This window comes from Chaetodon trifascialis, chromosome 20, assembly GCF_039877785.1.
Source record: "Chaetodon trifascialis isolate fChaTrf1 chromosome 20, fChaTrf1.hap1, whole genome shotgun sequence".
Classification (NCBI taxonomy): domain Eukaryota; kingdom Metazoa; phylum Chordata; class Actinopteri; order Chaetodontiformes; family Chaetodontidae; genus Chaetodon; species Chaetodon trifascialis.
The window spans coordinates 6,775,964-6,785,093 of NC_092075.1; positions in this window are offsets into that span (position 1 = coordinate 6,775,964).

Sequence of the window (9,130 nt, forward strand, 5' to 3'; positions counted from 1 at the left end):
ATCATGTATGCTTTAAAGAGTATTATATTGCGAAACAGCTGGAAAGAAAGGCCAGATTTTAAATAAACAGTCATGTAATGGCTTGTGTGCAGTCACTAAAAAGGTTTAAAACAATTGCTGATTAGCACAAAGCACAGCGCAGGTTCATGGGACTGCTAGTAGCTTGGCAGATATTTGGTCCTAAAGAAAGTATTGACTTGATCTGATGATGACGCCGGAAGAAAAGTTAAAGGATCACAAAGACCGCAAACGTCTGAAAAACAGTTTGTGGTAATCCAACTAAAAGACGCACATGTTTCAAAACATGCAACTTTACCGCATGGAAAATGGCAGCAATTATGAATTTATGACATAACACCTGCAATTATTCTGAAAATACCCATCATGCAAAGTACAAACAGACCACACAGTGAAATAAGATCACGCACCCCCGTGTCCCCATGGCTACCTTCCTATTAAAACTCCACATCTAGATCAGAGAGAAAAATTCCATGAGAATGGGCTGCAGTGTCTGTCTTCCACCAGAAGCCTCCTCCAGCTGTGACCTTCTCTCACTCAGACAGCCCACACACACACTGATCAGAAATAGTCTGTGTTTAAGCTCCAGGTGGCCTGAGACCAAATCCTGTCACCACTTTCTTGTCTCTCACGCAGTATTTTCTAACTTTTAAATTCCATCCCAAGTACACAAGACATCAGCAGCAACACCACCAGCAAGCAAGTAATGACAGAAAGTGGATAAAAGCGTCAAATATTAGATGAAAGCCTGCATTTCTGTCACTGTGTTGTGAAAAAAGCCTTTGTGTGACTTCATGTCACACAAAGGCTTTTTGATCAGAGCAACAAAAGTTATTTTTCAAAGCAAATCAGCATTTTTTTTAAATGTGAAATTTAGCTGCCAGTAGCATCAAACAGATAGAGAGAAAGATTTCACTCATTTATTGACCTGTTAAAAAATTACAGTGCACTTCCCACAAATACATGGGAGCATCCAAAATAAACACATTTCTCCCGTTTCAGCAGAGCAGCTTCAGTACACGTTAAAAAAATATACACTCAATGTGGGAAAAGTCAGACTTTCCTCCAAAGTGTTCTGACGCAGCTGTCCGACAATCCTGCTGACGAGCGGCTTTAATTATTTCATTTCATTTCCTTTTGGTGCATCAGCAACTTTGCAGGAAATAACAGACCATTATCCCTGAGAAGGTTCTGAGTGTTAGAGAAAAATTCAATTTCTTTTTTCAAGACACTCCTTGCAGTGCAATTAAACACTATCTTCAGTTAAATGCCTGCTCATTAGTATATTGTTTCAACAGTTGGATGCTAATGCTTTGGAAAAGCTGTCTTTATGCATTTTGACTCAGCCAAAAGCACTGTTTTAATGACAGCAGAAAGTTGAAATTTGCCAATAATATGATGGCACAGTTTAAAAAAATAAGCACACAGGAGGGATGTTCTTCCAAAGAAAAGCAATAATCCACAAATGTGTAATGTTGTTTTCTGTACTGAAAGGAGAAAGAGGTGCTGCGCTGGCGAAAGAATCCTATTGAAGTTTTGGTTTCTGAGCGAGGTGTTCAATAGGAGTTTGGTAGGACAACCTGCTGCCTAACTCGATTCTTTAGAGCTTTCAATACTGTGCTTTATTAGTTGGATTTTGAGCAAGGATCAGAGTGAAATTGACATTTTAGAAATCAATAAAAGAAGTATGGAGGTCCCCTGGAGGAGGCCTGGTTGGTGTTGATGGAATGCAAGTTGTTGTCAGCATAAAAATGTAAATTGTCCTTAAATTTAACAGCAAAATACGAATCACTGTTGAAAAAACATCTGTTTTATTTCCTGACAACTATGGTTTGGTTCGATTTGGGTAGAAATTTCCTGCTTGGATTCATGGAAAGAGCTTGCTTTGGGTTGAAATAAAATACTCAATTATGGTTGGAGAAACATTGTTTGGGTTAAAGTTACTACTTTGTTAGAGGACCTTTGTCCTGCGATGATAAACACGTGGTTAAACGCTAACTGTCAATGGGAAACTAACAGTGATCTCACATGCTTAAGTGCTGTTGACCTCCATCCCGACCTCCTCCCTTAGCTTAGATGTAGGCTGATAGCTCTTCAGGTCGCCACCTTCGAGTAAGAGAATGAGCTGTTTTCCAAACTGAAGGAACCAGAGTCCACACAGTTAAATCCACTTTTAGTGTACTAACAGTGTTTACGAGCTGTAATGTTTGAAATCAAAGTGCAAAAAAAAAATAAAATAAAAAAAATTATTATGTCACATGTTGTGCAGCCTTGTTTTTATTGGTTGTCTGGTCTGTATTGGTCAGACTGATCTTGTTTTTGTTCGCATCAGGACTCATGACTGTGAAGCAAATACCAGCAAGTATGACAATAATCACTTGAACGGTAAATCTGTCCTTGTGTGACCATCAAAACTTGCTACCACACAGCTCTGCCTCATGCCTTCACAGAAACCCTGATAGGCACGGCATCGGGCTGTTCTCCAGACACTTACCTTAGACTGAGACTGTTTTGTTAACTGCTGCTTCCAAGGTTAAAGAAGAACTTTTTAACTCAACTTTTGGATGAGAATTCCTTGAACTTGAAAGCTACAAAAATGAGCTTTGAGGTGAGACGTCTAGTTTTTTTTTGTTTTTTTTTTACAGTACTTCATTTCAATACAGTTTAAAAGTTACATGGTTTTAGGATGGATGTGTTCATGAGTAATTGATGTTTCTACTACAGGTTCAAGTAAATATGATATATATTTAAGACTCTGCTTTAATTGTGATTCAGTCAGATCCTGTCTGAAAATCTGCACGTCATCCCCATATTTACACACATCTCACCACTTTCTCACTCCATCTTCGAGCGCTGGCGTCAGCTATGAGCGCTGAAGCCTTCTGGCGTGGTTTGACAACACTTCACACCAATTAGCGAAATCTAGCCTTTAGCTAATATGCTAAGCTAGCTGGCATTTTGCCAGTGATGGTGACATGTTTGCTGATAAGAGTAAAAAGTCCCCTGCAGCACAACAACAGAATTCCTGCAATGGATAAAACATATATGGCGGTTAAGTGACGGGAATGTTTGTTTTCCTGAAAAGGTCAGTGACGCTGCAACCCCAAATACTTCCCCTTTAACTGAATCCTTAGTGGATGTTTTTAACACCATAAATGAATAGAGTCCATTACGTTTGTATGACACACATATGATGACAAATCCCACATAAAATCTCTCCATCTCCTTTTACAAGAATTCACCACAATTCCTGTATTGACTCTATCATGACCATTTAATCGGTTTTATAGTCAACAATTGATGTGTCAGTTTTTTAGATTCAAAGGGAAAACATAATACAGCAAAAGACGCAATCAATGCTGACATGCCATTCATTTGAAATTTGCCATATTGCTTCATGCTAAAAGCTGCTTTTTGGATTTGAAAAACTGAGGAAGTCTGGGTGGCTGCATGCAATTTCTCAAGGAATGTTCTGTTACACACAGACTGGCGGGCAGACAGTGGGTAATAGCTACAGTAGTTTGCTTCTCCTGCAGGGTACATTTTCTGACCCAGACAACAGCTCAACATCTGCAACACAATGCCTTTTCTCTGGCATGTTCAGCGACAACAGCAGAGTCCTTTCGATAATGACTCTCGCTGTGAGGCTTGCAAGAAAAATCACAGGGAATGAGTCAAAAATACCACCTTGTCAACCGCCATGCAAGTCAGAGGCAGGCAGTCAGCTGAGGGATCAGAGGAGGGGCAGTGAAACAACGCTGCAGAGTGCTGCTGCCCTCTCTTGGCTGTGAATACATTACTAACACAGTCTTACATTGAGTTGGTGCAACAGTTGGAGGAGAAACCCTGACACTTGAAGATATTTTGCCTGTGGCTTGACCTACTCATTAATTCTTCGTCCAAAGATATTTTTAAAGGCAGGTGTTCAACCATCCTGTTCACCCAGCAAGCACTTCAGACGGTGATAAGCAAATTGTAGACTGCAGCCACCATCATTATGAGCTCTGTGTAAACAGTAATTAACATTAATATATCCTGTTCCTTGTTAATACTTTAGAGGAGCATTTTACAGGTTGCTTTAATGTCAATATGTAAGTGCATTAACATACAAGTTACAGTTACTTTGGAGTAATTCTTAACACTTTCTATCATTTTCTATCTATCAGTTACTGTTATTCTGCTAAGCTAGGCTAGTTAGCTTCACACATCATGTTGCACACTACGTGCTTCACGCCATGCTTCCCGTGAAATTAATTCCTCCGCATTTGACCCATCCTGGTCGTCCTTCCACCACGGCAGACCAGAAGCGGTGGGCTGCCAGCCAACAGCGGCGCCCGGGGATCCAACTTTCTTCGTCACCATTGGTCAGGTGGTGATCTTCTTGTATGTTTTTAGTGGGGGTATTTTTATGGAGGATACCCCAGGTGAGCACGGGGAGAACATGCAAACTCCACACAGAAAGGCCCCTTTTCCTCGAGCAGCAGGCACTGAAGGCATGGTGGAGGACACGCCACCAGCGCCCACAGCGGGATTCGAACCGGGACCTTCTAGCTGTGAGGCAACAATGTTACCACTTGTGACACCTAAAGCGGCTAGTGGCTTTCAACTGTCTTTATTAAGATCAGATTTAGCCAATATAAGGTGTAACAAGCTAAATTACAGAGATGTCAGAGCATCACATTTGATTTTAATCACAGGAAACTTGCAGGAAAAAGTGGTTGTTGTTTTTTTTTCTTTCTGTGACATAATGATTTATATATGCTAACAACAGATGTCTGTTCCAATCAAAGTTCCTGGAGTGTTTTTGCTTTGTTTTCCAGGAATGATGACCTCACTTAAATTATGATTTCAAATAGCATTTAAGAGGTCAAGTGGACCAACCGAACTGACTGATGGTATGCTAAAAGGGCAACTATCTGCTGAGCGTTCCAGTTAAACATAAGAAGCTATTTCCTGCCGTACACGCTCAAACCCTTCATCTTATGACAGTCTGTAACTATTGTTTGGCAGTGTTTTTGCCTGCAAGGATGAAATGCAGGGCTTAATGTAGCTACAAGCACTCGCATCTGCTGACTTCGTTGTCACACTGTGGAAAGATGTGGAAGATTGTTTTTAAATGTGTAAGTTTGACATCAAACCTAAACGCTTATTTTATCAGTGACCATCAGGCATCTGTGAGTCTGAACGTGGCAGAGAACAACAGCTGTGGTGAGGATATAAATCACTGTGTAAATACACAACTGCAATTACTGCTGCAGCACCTCTGGACTTTAGACCCGGGAGGAGAAAGAAAAGGAAATCCTACACATCCTGTTGGCCTGCACCTCTTGTGCCTGTTTTACTTCTCCAGGAATTAGATACTTAAATATCCTGAGGTAAAATTTAAATGTATAGTGACTCCTACCTTGAACAAATTTGCAGAAATACCTTTAATTATTCATCAGGACTAATTTAGGTGTTGTTTAGTTATCTCTCAAAGAACGTTTTATTGTAAAAACTGAGTTATACCTGAACATGTAGTGCTGTCCCACCAACCCTAACCCATTGAGAACTGGGGTTGCTATATTTCTCTGTTCTATATGAAAATACCTGGGTCATGGTTCCTGCTTGTTTCATTCCTCCAAACATAAAAGCTGATTGTTTCACACAATTAAACAGTACTATAAGATTTTCTATACATGAAACAGAAGCAGCAGCACCAGTTTTAAGTTCAACAATGACATACAGACGACTAGCAGAGTTGTATGGTCAGATGCAACGCCCAAGACGCCTGAAGATGAAACGTCCAGTGATATATTCAAACCAACTGTCAAGCTGTCCTAAAGTGATGCTCAACCAGGTGAATCTATAAATAAACTTGTTTCGGTAGAACAATAGCACCCCACCTCTTTCATTCAGACAATGAATACCTTTTTGCCCTGATAAGCACAATGCCAGGATGTCTTCTCTGTCCAGTCCTTTAGTCAAGAGTAAGATACCTCAACAAAGACTAGATTGACAGGAAATTTGTTATGGCTCTCAAAGGATGAATTATAGTAGGTCTGGCAACTTTGCAGACTTTACCCTCTAACCTTTCCTGCAGTGCCATCATGATCCCAAAATGTGCACTTAAAGGTAAGAAATACTAATCTGATTAGAAGCAGTATTAGTAGCGATTAGTACTTTGCCAAGAATATTTTAGAGTTCTGGGTATTTAACAGCAGTTAAAGTAGTTGTCACATGAGGCCTGCTGTGCATGGCTGTTAAATGTCCTGGCAAGAGATGAAAGGACAGCATTCATTTTTACATAAATAGCCTCCTTCAGGTGTAGGTAAATTGACCTGTGGAATTGCCGCTCCTATGCTTAATGGTTGTTTAGTTTCCCTGATACACAAGTCTGTGCATCCTAACTGCGTGCATTGCTTTACTTGTCTCCTTATGTCCATTCCCAGGAGTTTTATCAACCGTTTCCACTCAGCCTCATGTGACAACTCCAGTGACTGTCCCTTACACCTGGCCTCAGGTGACCCCAGTGACTCTAATGATTGACATTACACAGACCTTGATAATGACCCCACAGAGGTTAAATACCTGGGACAAATACCTGCCAGTCAGTTAGAAATTAAGAAACCCGTTGGATGAGATGGATGGATACCTGTAATGTTTGTTTTGGTGAGGAAGTTGTTCATGTTTATGGTGCTCCAGTAGGTCTGTATTTATGTCTTTGTTTCACTCACCTGCAGGCATCTGTCCCACTGTTCATTACAGCAATAAGCTCTTTCTCTGCTAATGTTGCCTCTGACTCACTTCCTTACCAGAGCCTGCATTTAACTAGTCAAACAGTATCTTTGCTCTCATCGACTGTTGCTGAAACCAAGCAGTTTGGAAGAATTACATCCTTGGTATTTTCAACTTTAAGCAGGCAAACATTTAAAACACAAAAAATTAGCTATACATGATTATTTTTTTTATATGCAGGGGTCTATTGAAAACTTAAATACTGTGAGTCCTTGTTAAAAGGTTGATGATAATCATACTATGTACTGTTATCATGTGTTTTGTCGTTGGTGGCCTTGGTGGCCTTGGCCAGGAGCTCAGGATGTGCTCCAGAAAGTCTGTTGTCATTTGGTGACATCTAGGAACGTGCAGGTTAGCAGCAGTCGCAGCTCAGGAAAAGTCGAACTGTATGAGATCAAATGGGCTCATCAAGACATTAAACCTGCCCTATACTAATATTTGACCCATCTGTCTGTTCCAAATAATATCAGTGTGTTCAAATAGTGTTATTATGAAGTCACAGGATAAGTGTAGACATAAAATCACCACCACATATTGAAATAAGTGATAACTGAGCTGATGTTTTGTGTACAGAAAGTCAAGCTGACTCTCTGTACTCCACACAGACTGCCATTATCAATTTTGTCGTTGCGGTGATTGTTATAAATAGGACTATTATTACATCATCAGATAATAACTTTGATAGACTCAAGTTATTGTTTGAGCAAAAACAATTGGTCACACGAGTAAAGAACAAGCCCTGGAACATGCTAATATGAAATACAGACAGTCTTCAACAATGGTGCCAGCTGTTCAGGCGTCTGTTCGGAGCTGGGACAAAGGTCATCTGGAGAAAATGTCATCCAGTCAGTGAATATTGTGTAGTAAAGAACCAATCTCATAAAAATGATTGTCAATATAAACTCAAGAATAGCATACAAATGAACATATGAACATATGCATATGCATATATATATAACGTTATTCATATGTTTCCTCAATTTTCTAAAAACAACTGAATCTCAGCACAAGGGTCACATAGTAGACACTGGTGTCGTTATCAACCTGTTTAACAACTGTCTTTTGTTTGCAGTAGGTGTGGTGTTCTGCTCTCCCCTCCGATGTTTCCTATGTTGCATCCTCAAACTGTGTGGAAAAACATTGGGAAGTGCGATAAACGTGCATGCCGTGGCTAAGGACATGATACATCCTGTACAGCGAACGACCAGGGTCTCAAAGTTGAGCAGAGGTGTTGTATGGGACATTCCTGCATTGCACTGACAAAAGATCCATACAACAAAACACCACAGAGATTTAGTCTTTAGTCAGCCCAAATCTCTCTGTGATGTTCATTGTAATTGCCTTGCCCATATAATGAATGCTGCAGTTCCCATAGGAAATTCTGTCTACAGTGTCTTGATGGTTGCGCTGCAGTATCAATCTGCTTGGCAGGTTCTTGGACGATACCTTGGAAATTACATTCAAGCAGTTTGTCTAACAAAGATAAACAATGTTGAAATAAATGATACAGCCTCATTCAGGCACGCCAACTTTAACATCTTCCTTAGGAAATGTGTTTCCTTGCGCTGCTGTGGGCTGATAATGACAGACAGAGCAGGGAGACCACTGAGTTTTTTTCTCGAAGGCCAATTAAAATCTGATTTAAGATGTTTTGGCTGTCACGCTGCAGATGTTCCCCCACAGTCTAAACACAAGAGGAAGTGCTAATGATAATGTGTGAAAGAGAGCAGTTGTGTTCAGTACAACAGAGAAGAATTCTTAATTCAATACTCTCATTTATTTCTGTTTTTAGGTGCCTTTAATCACTTTTAAATGTGTGCTTCTGAGTACCTATTTCACATCTGGTTGCTTTTTGAACAGCATTAATTCTGCTAAGCTTACAGATTGCTATCTTGATTTTGTAGTCATTGCATTAAGGGTAAAGTAGAAGTCACAGTAACCACAAGTAGCAGTAATATCATAGTGCTATGATCTCTTCTAGGCTTGCTATAATGCATGCATGCAGTAATATGACTCACACTTTTATGAAACATGGCAGTATCACATTGGACAAAAGGAAGCTTTGTTTTCTAGTCACACCCGTTGCATTGCTCTGGGGATAGCATTGCTGGTCTGTCAGGCGGTATACCACTTGGATCCATTCGGAAATATGCATAGATGTGCAGCAGATGTCGTTCGTACAGGATAAACCAACACAACAAAATTGTCTTATGGAGACAAAATTATTGACAGATTGCAGACATACATGAGGTTGAAATTTTTGGCTCTGAGTGTAAAATGGGATGGATTACTTCCTCAAGAGGAATCCTAATAACTTTGGTGATTTTCTGACTTT